Source organism: Pristis pectinata, chromosome 11 (genome assembly GCF_009764475.1).
Source record: "Pristis pectinata isolate sPriPec2 chromosome 11, sPriPec2.1.pri, whole genome shotgun sequence".
NCBI classification, from domain to species: Eukaryota; Metazoa; Chordata; class Chondrichthyes; order Rhinopristiformes; family Pristidae; genus Pristis; species Pristis pectinata.
In genome coordinates this window covers 18,140,086-18,152,503 of record NC_067415.1, presented here as the reverse complement: position 1 = coordinate 18,152,503, position 12,418 = coordinate 18,140,086, and the positions used below count along the sequence as shown (strand labels likewise).

Sequence of the window (12,418 nt, the reverse complement as noted above, 5' to 3'; positions counted from 1 at the left end):
CATTCACCTCCAGTGTTCCATGCTGGTGTTTAGACTCCATTATTTAACGGAGTTATTTGGGACTGTTACTTCAAGTTCCATCCCCTCTTTCCCCTCAAGTCTGGTGAGGTTTGTTTCCACAATATGTCAGCAATCCTCCTCCAGTACCGCTCCAAGTGGCACATCTTTTTTTGAGCAAGTCCAGACAATGAACCACAGCTATTTATTTAATCATGCTTGTTCACTCTAAATGGAGCTGACTAGATAATGTGACACCTAATGGTTTCACTCCCAGGACCAGAGAGCTGAGGACAATTACAGCCTCGCTACTTTCTCATTGAGACTGGTCCATTGAAAGCTGACCTCCAATCAAGCCACATTCTTCCACACATTAAATTGACATTTTCTCTTACTGTCATGGAAATACAATGCTTAATCATCACCGAGCATGAAATGCCTACTGTATTAGAATGTACAGATATCCAAATGAATAAGACCTTTCACCTAGTTGTTCCTTGTGTACGAATAATCACCATTCTACTTCATACTAATGAACCTTGTCCTAGCTTAGTGTAGGCACTTGTGTAATATTCTAAGACTAATATTTTACAGGGCAATCAATCTCCAATTCGTGTGCCCCCAAAGAGTGAGTGGTCATCTGCTACATGTCACTTTCTCAGTGTCCTGTATGTCAGTGAATGGTAGAAATGGCCAGTATGCTCTGAATTTGCACAGGGTTACAAAGCCAAATCGAAATATCAGAAATATTTGCTTTGAGATGTACAGGGGACTGCAGTATTTTTTTAATTGAGGACAAGGGTTTATGTTAGGTTATTGACTTTTCTGCTAAGGTAAATCTTCTAACCTATACTGATTGGGAAATGTTAATGGTTCAAGGTGTCCTTGCATGCTTGTCACAGAAAGCTCACCTGAAGGTGCAGTAATTAATTAGGATGCAAATTATATGCTGGCTTCTGTTACAGGAGAATATGATTACAGAAGTCCAGATGACCCTACTGCAATTATGTAGGACCTTGGTGAGACCACATCGGGTGTATTTCATATAGTTTTGGTCTCCTTGCCTAAAACATTTACTTGCCAAAGAGGGCATGCAGTACAAGATTCACCAGACCAATTCCTGGGTTGGTGAGTTTTGCCATATGAGGAGAGATCAAGTAGACTGGGCCTGTATTCTTGAGTTCAGAAGGGTTGGAGGTAATCACATTGAAACTTACAAAATTCTTTATGGCGCTCCATAGGGTGGATTTAGGGAAGATGTTTCCCTTGGTTGAGGAGTTGAGAATTCGGGGGGGGGGGGGGGGGGTGGTGGTGGGGGGAGGTCACAGACTTAAAAGTGGGGAGACCATTTAGAACTGAGAGGAGGATAAAGTTCTTCATTCTGAGGGGGTGCACCTTTTGCAATTCTTTACGAGGGGGTGTTCGGTGATGGAGTTCATTCAAAGCACAAATCAATAGATTTCTGGATACTAAGGAATAGGAGGACGGAGTGGGAAAATAGTGCTGAGGTAGATGATCAGCCATGACCTTGATGAATGATGGAGCAATTTCAAAGGCCAAATGGCCTACTCCTTGGGCTTCTATTTCTTAAATGCCAATTAAATCTTTCTCCTCCCTCCATTGCAACTAAAATCATCCCAGTTTCTCCTTGTAGCTGAAATACTCTTCTTTGTAAATCTCCTCTGTATCCTTCACATTTTTCCTGTACTGTTTGATCAGAACTGTATGCTGTATCAACAGCTGTGGCATAATTGGGCTTTTATACACATTTATATGCCATGCTTTTATATACATGCCCTAGGATAAAGAGAACCATTCCACATGCTGCCTTAACCACCTTTATCTTCCTGTCCCACAGCCAATACGAATCTCCAGCTGTTCGTTCTCAGATGACTATTTCACTTGGAACTGAACACATGAATTCACCAACAAGAATTATTATTTTGCCCAGCACAATAGGTTGAGTGAGCTGGGGCTTCTCTTTGGAGAGAAGGAGGATGAGAGGTGACTTGATAGAGGTGTACAAGATGATAGATAGAGTGGACAGTCAGAGACCTTTTCCCCAGAGCGAAAATGGCTAACATGAGGGGACATAATTTTAAGGTGATTGGAGGAAGGTATAAAGGGGATGTCAGGGGTAAATTTTTTTTACAGATAGTGGTGGGTGTGTGGAATGCACTGCCTGCAGAAGTTGTGGGGGCAGATACATTAGGGACATTTAAGAGACTCATAAATAGATATATGAATGATAGAGAAATGGGGGGTGATGTGGGAGGGAAGGGTTAGATAGATCTTAGAGCAGGATAAAATGTTGGCACATCATTGTGGGCCGAAGGGCCTGTATTGTGCTATAGTGTTCTATGAATTAGAGGCAGGAATATGCCACCCAGAAACACCAGTTTGATCTTCTCCTACCACCTCCCTTAAAAGTGATGAGGTCTATCAACTTCTGATTGAAATTAGAATACATGGTCATCTTCCACACTTCATAAAAACATTTTCAGTGAAAGATGCTTGAAGATCTTTGAAGATGTACAAATTATAATGCATTTCTCTAGATCATATCCATTTCTGAATAGTAGAACTAAAATAATATAACCAAAGTTCACTGACATTTTAAAAATTGGTGATATTTATTATTCCTCATGCATTTTCCAATTTCTCAATGTTTTCTTTTACTATGACAGGTTCCGTGTTACCCAGATTCCTGAACAGAAGCAGAATTTAGTTGATGGGAAAAATCTGCCTGCGTTAAAGGAAAATGATTCAGTGGACATTACCTGTGACAGCTCAATGGACCAAAAATTGCTGGGCTCAGTAAAATGCCCAAAATACACAGCCAGCCAGCAAGAGGTAAGAGTAGACAAACTCTGGGTTATTTGACTTGCATTTAAATACATGCCGTTGTTAAATGTACAACTTCATTTCTGCATTTGGCTTGGTCCAATTCTTCATCCACTGGAACACTTTTCAAGGCTTCTCTTCCTGGTTATTGTTCATCAATCATAAACTAAAAACAATGAGGAACATGGAAAAGGGAAGTTGGTCTGTTCTGCCTATCCCTTGGATTATGAGTATCTGCATCTCAACACTCTACCAGCCTTGTTTCCATAACCTTTAATATCCTCGCCCAATTAAAAAAATGTTCAATTTTTAAATTTCAGTTGACTTGCCTTCAATTTTTTTTGGATGGAGGGACAGGTGATGGGGAAATATTCCAGATTTTGAGTATCCTTCTGAATTTCTGCCTGCCCCTGTATGACCAAACTCTAATTTCATGGTTACATTCCCTTATCCTGGAAACTCCATCCAGTGAAAATGATGTCTCCCTGACAATCCTTTGATCATCCTCAATACCAGATAGATTACCCTCTACACACCAGTGAATACAGGACTATTCTATGGAATCTGTCCTCACAATTTAATTATTATAGCTGCAACATCACCAGATTGTTTATTTGAAGCAGATTAACTGATAGTGTGCTGACAGAAGGCAAATCTCACTTTTCCACAATTCCTTCATCCTCTGATACTTGATCTTTCCCACTGAAGAAGAATATCATATTTGATGCAACTCATTCATTAGCACACTTTGTTTACGGGTCGCTGGCCTTTATTGTTCATTCCTAATTACCTCTGAACTGAGGTCATTTAAGAATCGACCACATTGCTGGGTCTCAAGTCAAATGGACCAGACTAGGTAAGGTTGGCAGATTTCCTTCATTGAAGGGCATTAGTGGACCAAATGACTTTTAAAGACAATCTGGTGATTTTTGTGGTTACTGATTATTGCTTTTTTTCATTATAGGTTTATTTAATTACAAATTTTAACAAATCTTGTCTGTTCTGTTTGTGGTTAGTAAGGGTGACTGTATTTAAATCGGTCAGCCTTCATTTTGCACTCAGTAGGTTACACAGACTTCCTGAGAGGAAGATTTTTTTTTTAAGTACCTCCTAACTTGCATATTGTGTTCCCATTGTTACTCTCATCGATGGGAGATTTAATTATTTTAAAGAATTTTTTTTGTTAAATTGGAAGGCCCACTCCAGGAGCTTGGCATATAATTTCAGAAATGTAGGTTAGCTATATACTGAGGGTGGTTGGGGTGGAAGAATCCAGTGCAGCACAAGTCTGTTTCATGGGGTGATGGAATTGTGATATGAAGCAAGATTGAGGGAAAATTTGCACTTTACTTGCTGGAATTTAGAAAAATGAGACATGATATCATTGAGAGTTGCAGCAGTCTGAAAGGGATTGACAGTGGATGTCCTCTAATTGGAGGTCTAGAAATAAGAGGGCCTGGTTTCTGTCTAATGGTTGGTCATTTAGAACTGAGGAGAAATTTCCTTATGCAGAGGATTGTAAACCTTTGGAACTTGCTACCCCAGAGAGCTGCAGATGTCCAGTTGCTGAGTATGTTCTGAGCTGAGACTGACATATTCTTGGAATTGGAGGATGTGGAGGTCAGGCAGGAATGAAGATGAGGCACAATGTCAGCAATGATTTTGTTGGATGGCAGAACAAAGGGCTGGAGGCCCTACTCCTCCCCCTGTTCCATTTGTTTAGTGTTGTTGTCGTAGTAATTGAATAAAAACTTTCAAAGATGCATGTAGGTAAAACTAACAACCCTTTAACTCAAGTGGAAAACCACATGAAGATTATTTAATCCTTGCTGCATGCTTATTGACACGTTTTAGAAATATGCAGCAATGTTGTTTGTTCTCCAAAATGAAATCACAAGTTATAATTTGAGGTTTTGAATGGACTTGGCCAACCATAAAATGTGCAATGCAGAGGGCAACTGCCATGTATGGTGAGTCTTGGAACCCTACAGTAACTTTAACTTGCAAACTTTGATATTCATGTCTTGAGTTAAAGATGATTTATTCATTAGAATGCTACCCAAGATGTGTTCATGCTGTAGTGTACTGGAGGAAATGGAAATGAGTTGTGGTGACTAACATGCAGGCTCATAACAGGACAAGTGCCGTCAGCATTGTGTTCTGTGGTATGGCATCCATATTAGTTGTGGCAGGAAGTTACTGAGTTCAGAAATACCCATTTCCACATCAAGTAAAAGGTATAAACAGATTGTTTTACCCCTTTCCAGGACATAAGTGGTCACTGAATCATAAACTAAAGGGCAATTATCTTTACAAATCACGGGCTTGAACTATTTACACGCTAAGACTTTAAGCTGCTGGTGCAGACTGAATGTGCGTGAGCCTATAATGTAATTATACAAATCGGGGGCAAGCCATTCTGCCCTTCAAACCTGCTTCACTATTCAATTAGATTATCACTTCTTTTGATTGTCACCTCAACTCCACATTCCCACCCACCCGTAGTGCCACTTCATTGTCTTGTTCAACAAGGATTTATCTACCCCGTCTTAAAAATATTCAAAGCCTCTGCTTCCACCACCCTTTGAGGAAGAGAATTCTAAAGATTCAAGATCCTCAGAGAAAATATTTTTGCCTAATTGACTAATCCCTTATTTTTAAACAATGACTCATGGCCATGAGCCCTTGATCTTGACCTTTCTTTTTAATCCCGTCCCTTCTCACCTATCCAAACTCCAGTGGATAAAAAGCTAGCCTGACTGACTGACCTCCCCTCAAAGGACATTCCCCAAAGTAGAGGTAAAACCAGAGGGCATGGTTTAAGGCAAGGGGTGAGAGGTTTGGAAGGGATCTGAGGAAGAACTTTTGGAATCTGGAATGTACTGAGTGGATGGTGGCAGAGACTCTCACAGGTTTTAAGTATCTACACGAGCACTTGAATCACCAACACACAAAAGGCTATGCACTAAATGTTGCTAAATGAGATTAGTACAGATGGGTATTTGATTGCCAGCATGGGACATAGTGGCCAAAGGGCCTTTTTTTCTGTGCTGTGTGATTTTTGACTCCATCCTCTGTACTGTTTCTAATGCATTAGCATTTTTTCTTTTTTTCTTTTCTTTTCAAATTAGTACAAATTAATATATAGAACATTAATAATTATACAGATGGTGCAAATAGATCAGGATAACAATCATAACAGTTAATACATATAATCACAAGGAGTAACAAAAAGTAATCTAGACCTCCGCTCTCTGATTAAGTGATTTCAAAAGGAACGTTGAAAAGAGATTAATTATATGAGCAAAGAACCCCGAAATCACAAAAACAATATTAGTCATAAACCAAAAACTTCAAAATAAAAACTTGACTGATATTTCTTCAATTAAAAAAAAACATTATTATGTTGTTAACTCTGCTCCTCTGCATTCAAGGGTTATTGAAAGGGATCTGAAAAAGTCAGCTTATATCATATGGAAATATTGATTAAATGGACTCCAAGCATTAGCATTTTTTTAAAAAAAAGCAGACCAATATTGTACTTGATACTCCCAGATGTGGTCTGACCAATGTAGGCACACAACATGATTTTCTCTGCACAGTGAAGATCAGAGTATGAAAAGGACCCATGGATACAGAGAATAGCTCAAACTAAATTACAAATATTCAGCATTGAAATTAAAGTTATTGCTTTATTATTCTCATATGTACAGAGGTACAGTGAAAAACCTTTGCATGCCATCTATAAAGATCATTTCATTACAACAGCACATTGAGGTAGTACAAGGGAAAACAATAAAAGAATGCAGAATAGTGTTACATTTACAGAGAAAATTCAGTGCAGGCAGACAATGAGGTGCAAGGCCATGATGAGGTAGATTGGAGGAACCATTCAATAGTCTTAACAGTGGAATAGAAGCTGTCCTTGAGCCTGGTGGTACGTGCTTTCAGGCTTTTGTATCTTCTGCCTGTTGTGGGGGTTGGGTGGTGGGTGTGGAAAGAAGAGAGAATGAGTGGGGTCTTTGATTAGGTTGGCTGCTTTACTGAGGCAGAAAGAAGTGTAGACAGAGTCCATGGAGGGGAGGCTGGTTTTCCATAATGTGCTGAGCTGTGTCCACAACTCTGCAGCTTCTTGCAGTCTTGGGCATCACAGTTGCCATACTAAGCAGTGATGCATTCAGATAGGATGCTTTCTATGGTGTATCTATAAAAATTGGTGAATGTCAAAGGGAACATGCCATATTTCTTTAGCTTCCTAAAGCCCAGGTGGTGTAGCGGAGAACTCCAAGACACTCCATCACATATTGTAGTGACCTTGTACCTGTCCATTGCATAGGAACACTCCAAGAGAACTGGAGGGATATCATTGTTCATTCTTTTTTGAAAAAAAAATTTCTTTGATTTAAACAGGTTGGTGACTGACTGGAATTTATTGAAGATCCTGAAGAGGTCTGTAAGTTGCCCCCAGCTGGGGCTGAAGCAAAGGTGGAAAATACAAGCCTTGGAACTAACAACATTTAAGACACAAAAAATCCCTTTCCCAAATACTGTAGATTATCTGTGGCAAAATGTGAGGAAGCCTGGTCTACCTGAAGAACTGCTGGGAAACACACTCAGTTATGTGAACACACTTGGAAAGCTGAGATTGGAGGAGCAAGGCCCAACAACAGCCCTAAAGCACAAAGTCCTACCTTTTCCTTCCCCTATGTTATTTTTATAATTGTAAATTTTCTTTGGAAAATAAGTTATAACCTCAACTGCACACAAAGGTGCTATTATCTATTTGTTTTCCCTTGGATTTTTTAGTAATATTCATTTGTTTGATAAAGTTTCATGCTCTCCTAGATTTTTAGATTCTATTTTGAGGGCAACCAGAGTGCTTCTGTGGAACTAAGCTTAACAACAACCTTGTATTGGTTCTACTATTGGACCACACACTATAACTACACAAGTCCAAGTTATAGGACCAACAGCCAGTAGAGTAGGAAGAGGTAACTTTGCTTTGTTTTAAAGGAAAAATGCAATAAGAAGGCACGTTAAGCAGCCAGTTCTGAACATGGTATGAAAATTAGTGATTAATAGGAAAGTCAAGATTCATTTCTTGCTGTTATTTTAAAAAGGGACCAGTGTTTAAAGCACTCTCATGAAACAAGTAATGGCAATGTTGTCCTTCCCAAAAAAAAAGCTTTCCCTGTGGTAAATGAATCAGAACAAATCTGACCCATTGACCATTTTAAAGTATTAAAGACAGGAACAATAGAAAAATATCTTTCAACATGGTGAAAAAATATGCAGCTTTTCTACTTCCTATCTTCGTAAATTGTGGTACTGTAAAGAGGTTTAAAATGTCAAAAAGCAATAATATATCTTTTTAAAAGGAAAAATCTAATAATTCATTGAGCTACCTCTACATTGCTGCCATTTAGACATGCCTGGGCTGCCATTTGTTTAAGAAAGGGGAGGGTATTTAGTGATGTTTAACTTGGTGTTTGCTGTGTACTAACAGCACATGCCTTCCCTTTGTTAACTAACTGCTGATTTGTGTGGGTGTGGTTGATGCCCACTGTTGCAACAGCTGTGTTTGCCTCAACCAGAAACTGGCAAATCATGCATAGCGGAACTAGTTTATTTGCGTATGTGGAATGTCTTGGCTTTGAATTTATTGTATAGTCACTGTAAATGCTTCATGGGAGGAAACTGAGGCAGAGATCCTAAATGGTGAAGAGGCAAGTGGTCCATGATAGCTATTCAGTTTATTCTTTGTTTACTTACTGATAGCCCTAACCTCATTTGTAGAATGCAATCTTACTTTTTGGGGGGGGGGGGTGGTGGGAGGGAGAAAGAGGGGGGGCAGAATTTGATGTTCTGCCTGTGCAATGAAAATCCACCAGTTTGAGGTGTGCATTCACCTGGTATGTGCACAGCAGAGCCATATGCTAAGTAATGCCTAGAGTTGGAACAGTCTGAGTGAACTTTCATTACTGTGATCCAATTTCTGACATGAGGTTCGAGTCAGAAATGCAGACAGTAGTCGTCTGATAAGAGCCTTGAGTTCTGGAGGTAATTGTGATAAATGCACCACAATCTTAAACCAGTAATCATAACAAGCCAACCATTGATTGTAGAACAATATACTATTATATCCTGAATTGTTAGAAACTGCATTGGGTGGGTCAAACACCAATGAAACAGGACTGCTTCCACCAATTTGGATTAGTGCAAGCATAATTATTTCTTTAAAATATTTGTTTTTGTTTCATTAGTGTCCTTTGTGTAAAATGCTAATAAAATGCAATTTTAAGAGGATTATAAAGAGCCATCCATTGACCCACAGTATTCAGTGAGGATGGTTACATTGGCCTGCATGCATTATTTTATCTACCTTTAGACTTTTTAATTGGGCCAGTGGTTTGAAGAAAAATTTTTTTTTAAAAAAAAGAATCACAGCATTTTCACATGCAACAAATCTGAACTGACTAAATTCATTCAGACAAGAGTGTTTCTACAGCAAGTGATATATCCAGAGCCGCCATCAATGGCAACTTGGAATTTGCATTTTACTGGCAGTACTTTTGGAAATTGGGAAAGAGGCTGGGGGTTCTGAGGCAGTTACTGTAAATGTGGGCTATTGCTCCTGCAGTGCCAATCATTGTTTACCAAGGACAGGAGCATGCACACAGTCAGTGCAAATACACCAGTCTTGATTTTGAAGATTTACTCTGACCATGAAGTGTTTTGTAACTTGTCCTGCAAAACAAATGGAGTGGTTTCAATGGCAGAGGACCAGCATAGTATAGAACTAATCCTTCAGTCCGATATTGCCAGTAAGGATAGGACATCCAAGATGCCAATTCTATAATCTGAGTTTGCACAGACTACAGCTCATGGTTTATGTTAAGTGGAATCTTTGTCCTGGTCAAACAAAATAAAAACTTCTAGCTCCATACTTGCTACAGGGAAAGGAAACAGCATTTTAAATTCACACATGGCAGATTATTGAAACCACTATTGGTGTGTTTAATGAGTATTTAGAGAGAGAATCTGTTAAGTGTAGCACTGAAAATGTGATTCCTGATTCAATCCCCTTTTGTAAGACTTGTTTACAGCATTTTAATTTTGGGTGAAAATTAATTTGTATATTGCTGCTTTTTAAACTTGTTACTGTTTTAATTTATTTCTGGTTGTGTAACATTTTTAGGACTTTCTATAAAGTACTGACATGTTCAAGTAGATGCACTGAATACAAACCATTCTTGTACCATGTGTTGTATTTATTTGGTTGGGTTTTGTTGCAGGATTTTTATTTGGGTTCTACTCAATGAAATAAAATTTGTTATTGTGTTGTAACATCAGAGATGCACACGAGTTTCTTTTCTAATGTTTTGAAATTTGTTTCTGTGTGGTTTCTGCTATGAATTTGGATAGTTTGAAATAGATTGCTACCAACCAGGTTTTTAATCCCATTAAATATGGGAGCAGAATTAGGCCATTCAGCCCATTGCGTCTGTTCTGCCATTCAATCATAGCTGTTATTTTTCAACCCCATTCTCCCACCTTCTCCCTGTAACTCTTAACCCCCTTACCAATCAAGAACCTATCAATCTCTGTCTTAAATACACCCAATGGCCTCCACAGCCCTCTGGCTGAAGGGATTCCTCCTCATCTCAGTTTTAAAGGGACATCCCTTTCTTCTGAGGCTGTGCCCATGGATCCTAGACTCTCCCACTAATAGAAACATCCTCTCTACATCCACTCTATCCAGGCCTTTCAGTATCTCAGATAAGTATCTGGTAGGTTTAAATGAGATTTCCCCTTTTTTCTCCCCACCCCCTTCATCCTTCTGAATTCCATCAAGAACAGGCCCAGAGACATCTAACGCTCATTTGTTAAGCCTTTCATCCCTGGGATGATTCTTGTGAACCTCCTCGGGACCCTCTCCAGGACCAGCACATCCTTCCTTAGATATGAGGCCCAAAATTGCTCACAAATTTCCTCAACTTTATTCTTAATCAGTGCTGGATTTAATCCACCCAAACATTAAAGTTTACCTCCTTAAATTACAAAATTGAAGCACAAATCAGACATAAAGTACAAACCAAACAGTTAGCCAAGTATCTCTCACCTTATCTGCAGAAATAGCTGGTTGTTTGAACAGTGAATATTTGCACTCCCTGTTTCTCCTGTAGCTTGTTTTTTTGCCAGATTTTACCTCTCAATAATGCAGTATGTTCACTTTTGACATTGATTTTCCTGGTCAGTCATCTGCACCTGTCACAAAATGGGTAATGTGAACATCTTTATGACCCTCGTGCTCAGATTGTGACTGAAATCCAGCAGGTGTCGGTGCTTGAATTGGGGGCGATGTCATGAGTTCTTGTGCTTTGTGTCCCTGATGAAACAGTATAAATGCACTTTATCAGGTGGGGATCCTTGTTGCAGCTTGCCATCACTACTCCTTCCTGGCCCATCACTCCTTGCAGACAGTTGTGGCTTTTCCCCCACTAGCATTGAAATCATCCTTGATCAGTTTTGTCTCTCTCTGGGATGTGGATCATGTTGGAATAGAAGTCCTCCTTTGGCTTATCTGTAGCTTCAAGGGTTGGGGTACATGCATTAATGATCATGGTGTGTTGGTTGCAGGTTAGAGTGAGGGGTCACGAGGCATTCATTGATTCCAGAGTCACTGAGATGCCAGACCAGCTCATTCTGGATGGCAAAGCTCACTCTGTGAAGATTGTTTCTCTTCCAGTCTGCCCCTCCAATACCCAGCACCTTGTCCTTTAAACCATCTCCTGCCCAGCATATATCATTCAGCAGCAAGGTCAATGTTAAAACATCTGAGTCCACAGTTCTTGAGGACCCCTCAGATTTCCTCGGATATCACCTGACAGACAGCCTGTCAGCTCCTAGCCAACAAAGTGTCTGCAGCTTATAGGCACCTGTGAAACAATTCTTAGTTTCTCTAGCAAAGGAAGAGAAACAGCTCAACGGACACCTGAAGACCAGCAGAAAACCAGAACAGATGATGGAAAGAGTGCATGAGGCTCAGCAATTCACCGATGGCCACAACATCTGTGGCTTCTTCAGCACTGTCAAGGCCCCACTGAGAGCCAAAAAACAGCAGTTGTTATCAAGAACAGAGAGGCAGTTGATGTCCTTGATGTAAGTGCCTTTGACTCCATCCCACAGCAGCCCACCCAGTTCAGTCTTGCTGCCACTCCAGATCAACAAGAGGCTGAAATGGCATTATCCCAAAAACAAGGCCCTTGGGAGCAGAGGGTATCGCCACTGAAGTTTTAAAGCTCAGCAATGAAGAACTTTAGCCACGAATCAGTGATCTCATTGTTTACCTCAGAGTGGATCAGACTCGGGGCCTCAGAGATGCCATAATCATGACCATCAAGACTGGAGTGTCAGAAAGTGTTAACTAGTGAGGGGTCTCCCTGCTCTCTGCCAGAGGGAATATCATGACCAGGGTCCTCCCGCCAGTGACGAAAGAGCTGCTTCACCTTCTATCTGGAGGCACAGTGCATGTGACCGTCTCTGCCCGACAACTCCCAAGAGAAATGCAGGGAGT

The 12,418-nt window shown here is 40.1% G+C and overlaps 1 protein-coding gene across 1 annotated transcript in view; it reads left to right on the top strand.

Moving 5' to 3' along the window:
* relt (RELT TNF receptor) overlaps positions 1–10,194 on the top strand; it is a 48,093-nt gene extending 37,899 nt beyond the window's left edge. The window contains exons 11-12 of the mRNA XM_052026677.1: positions 2,685–2,850; positions 7,252–10,194. The gene's annotated coding sequence lies outside the window, so the exon portion shown is untranslated. The remainder of the gene's footprint in view (positions 1–2,684; positions 2,851–7,251) is intronic.
* Positions 10,195–12,418: the final 2,224 nt, after the last annotated feature.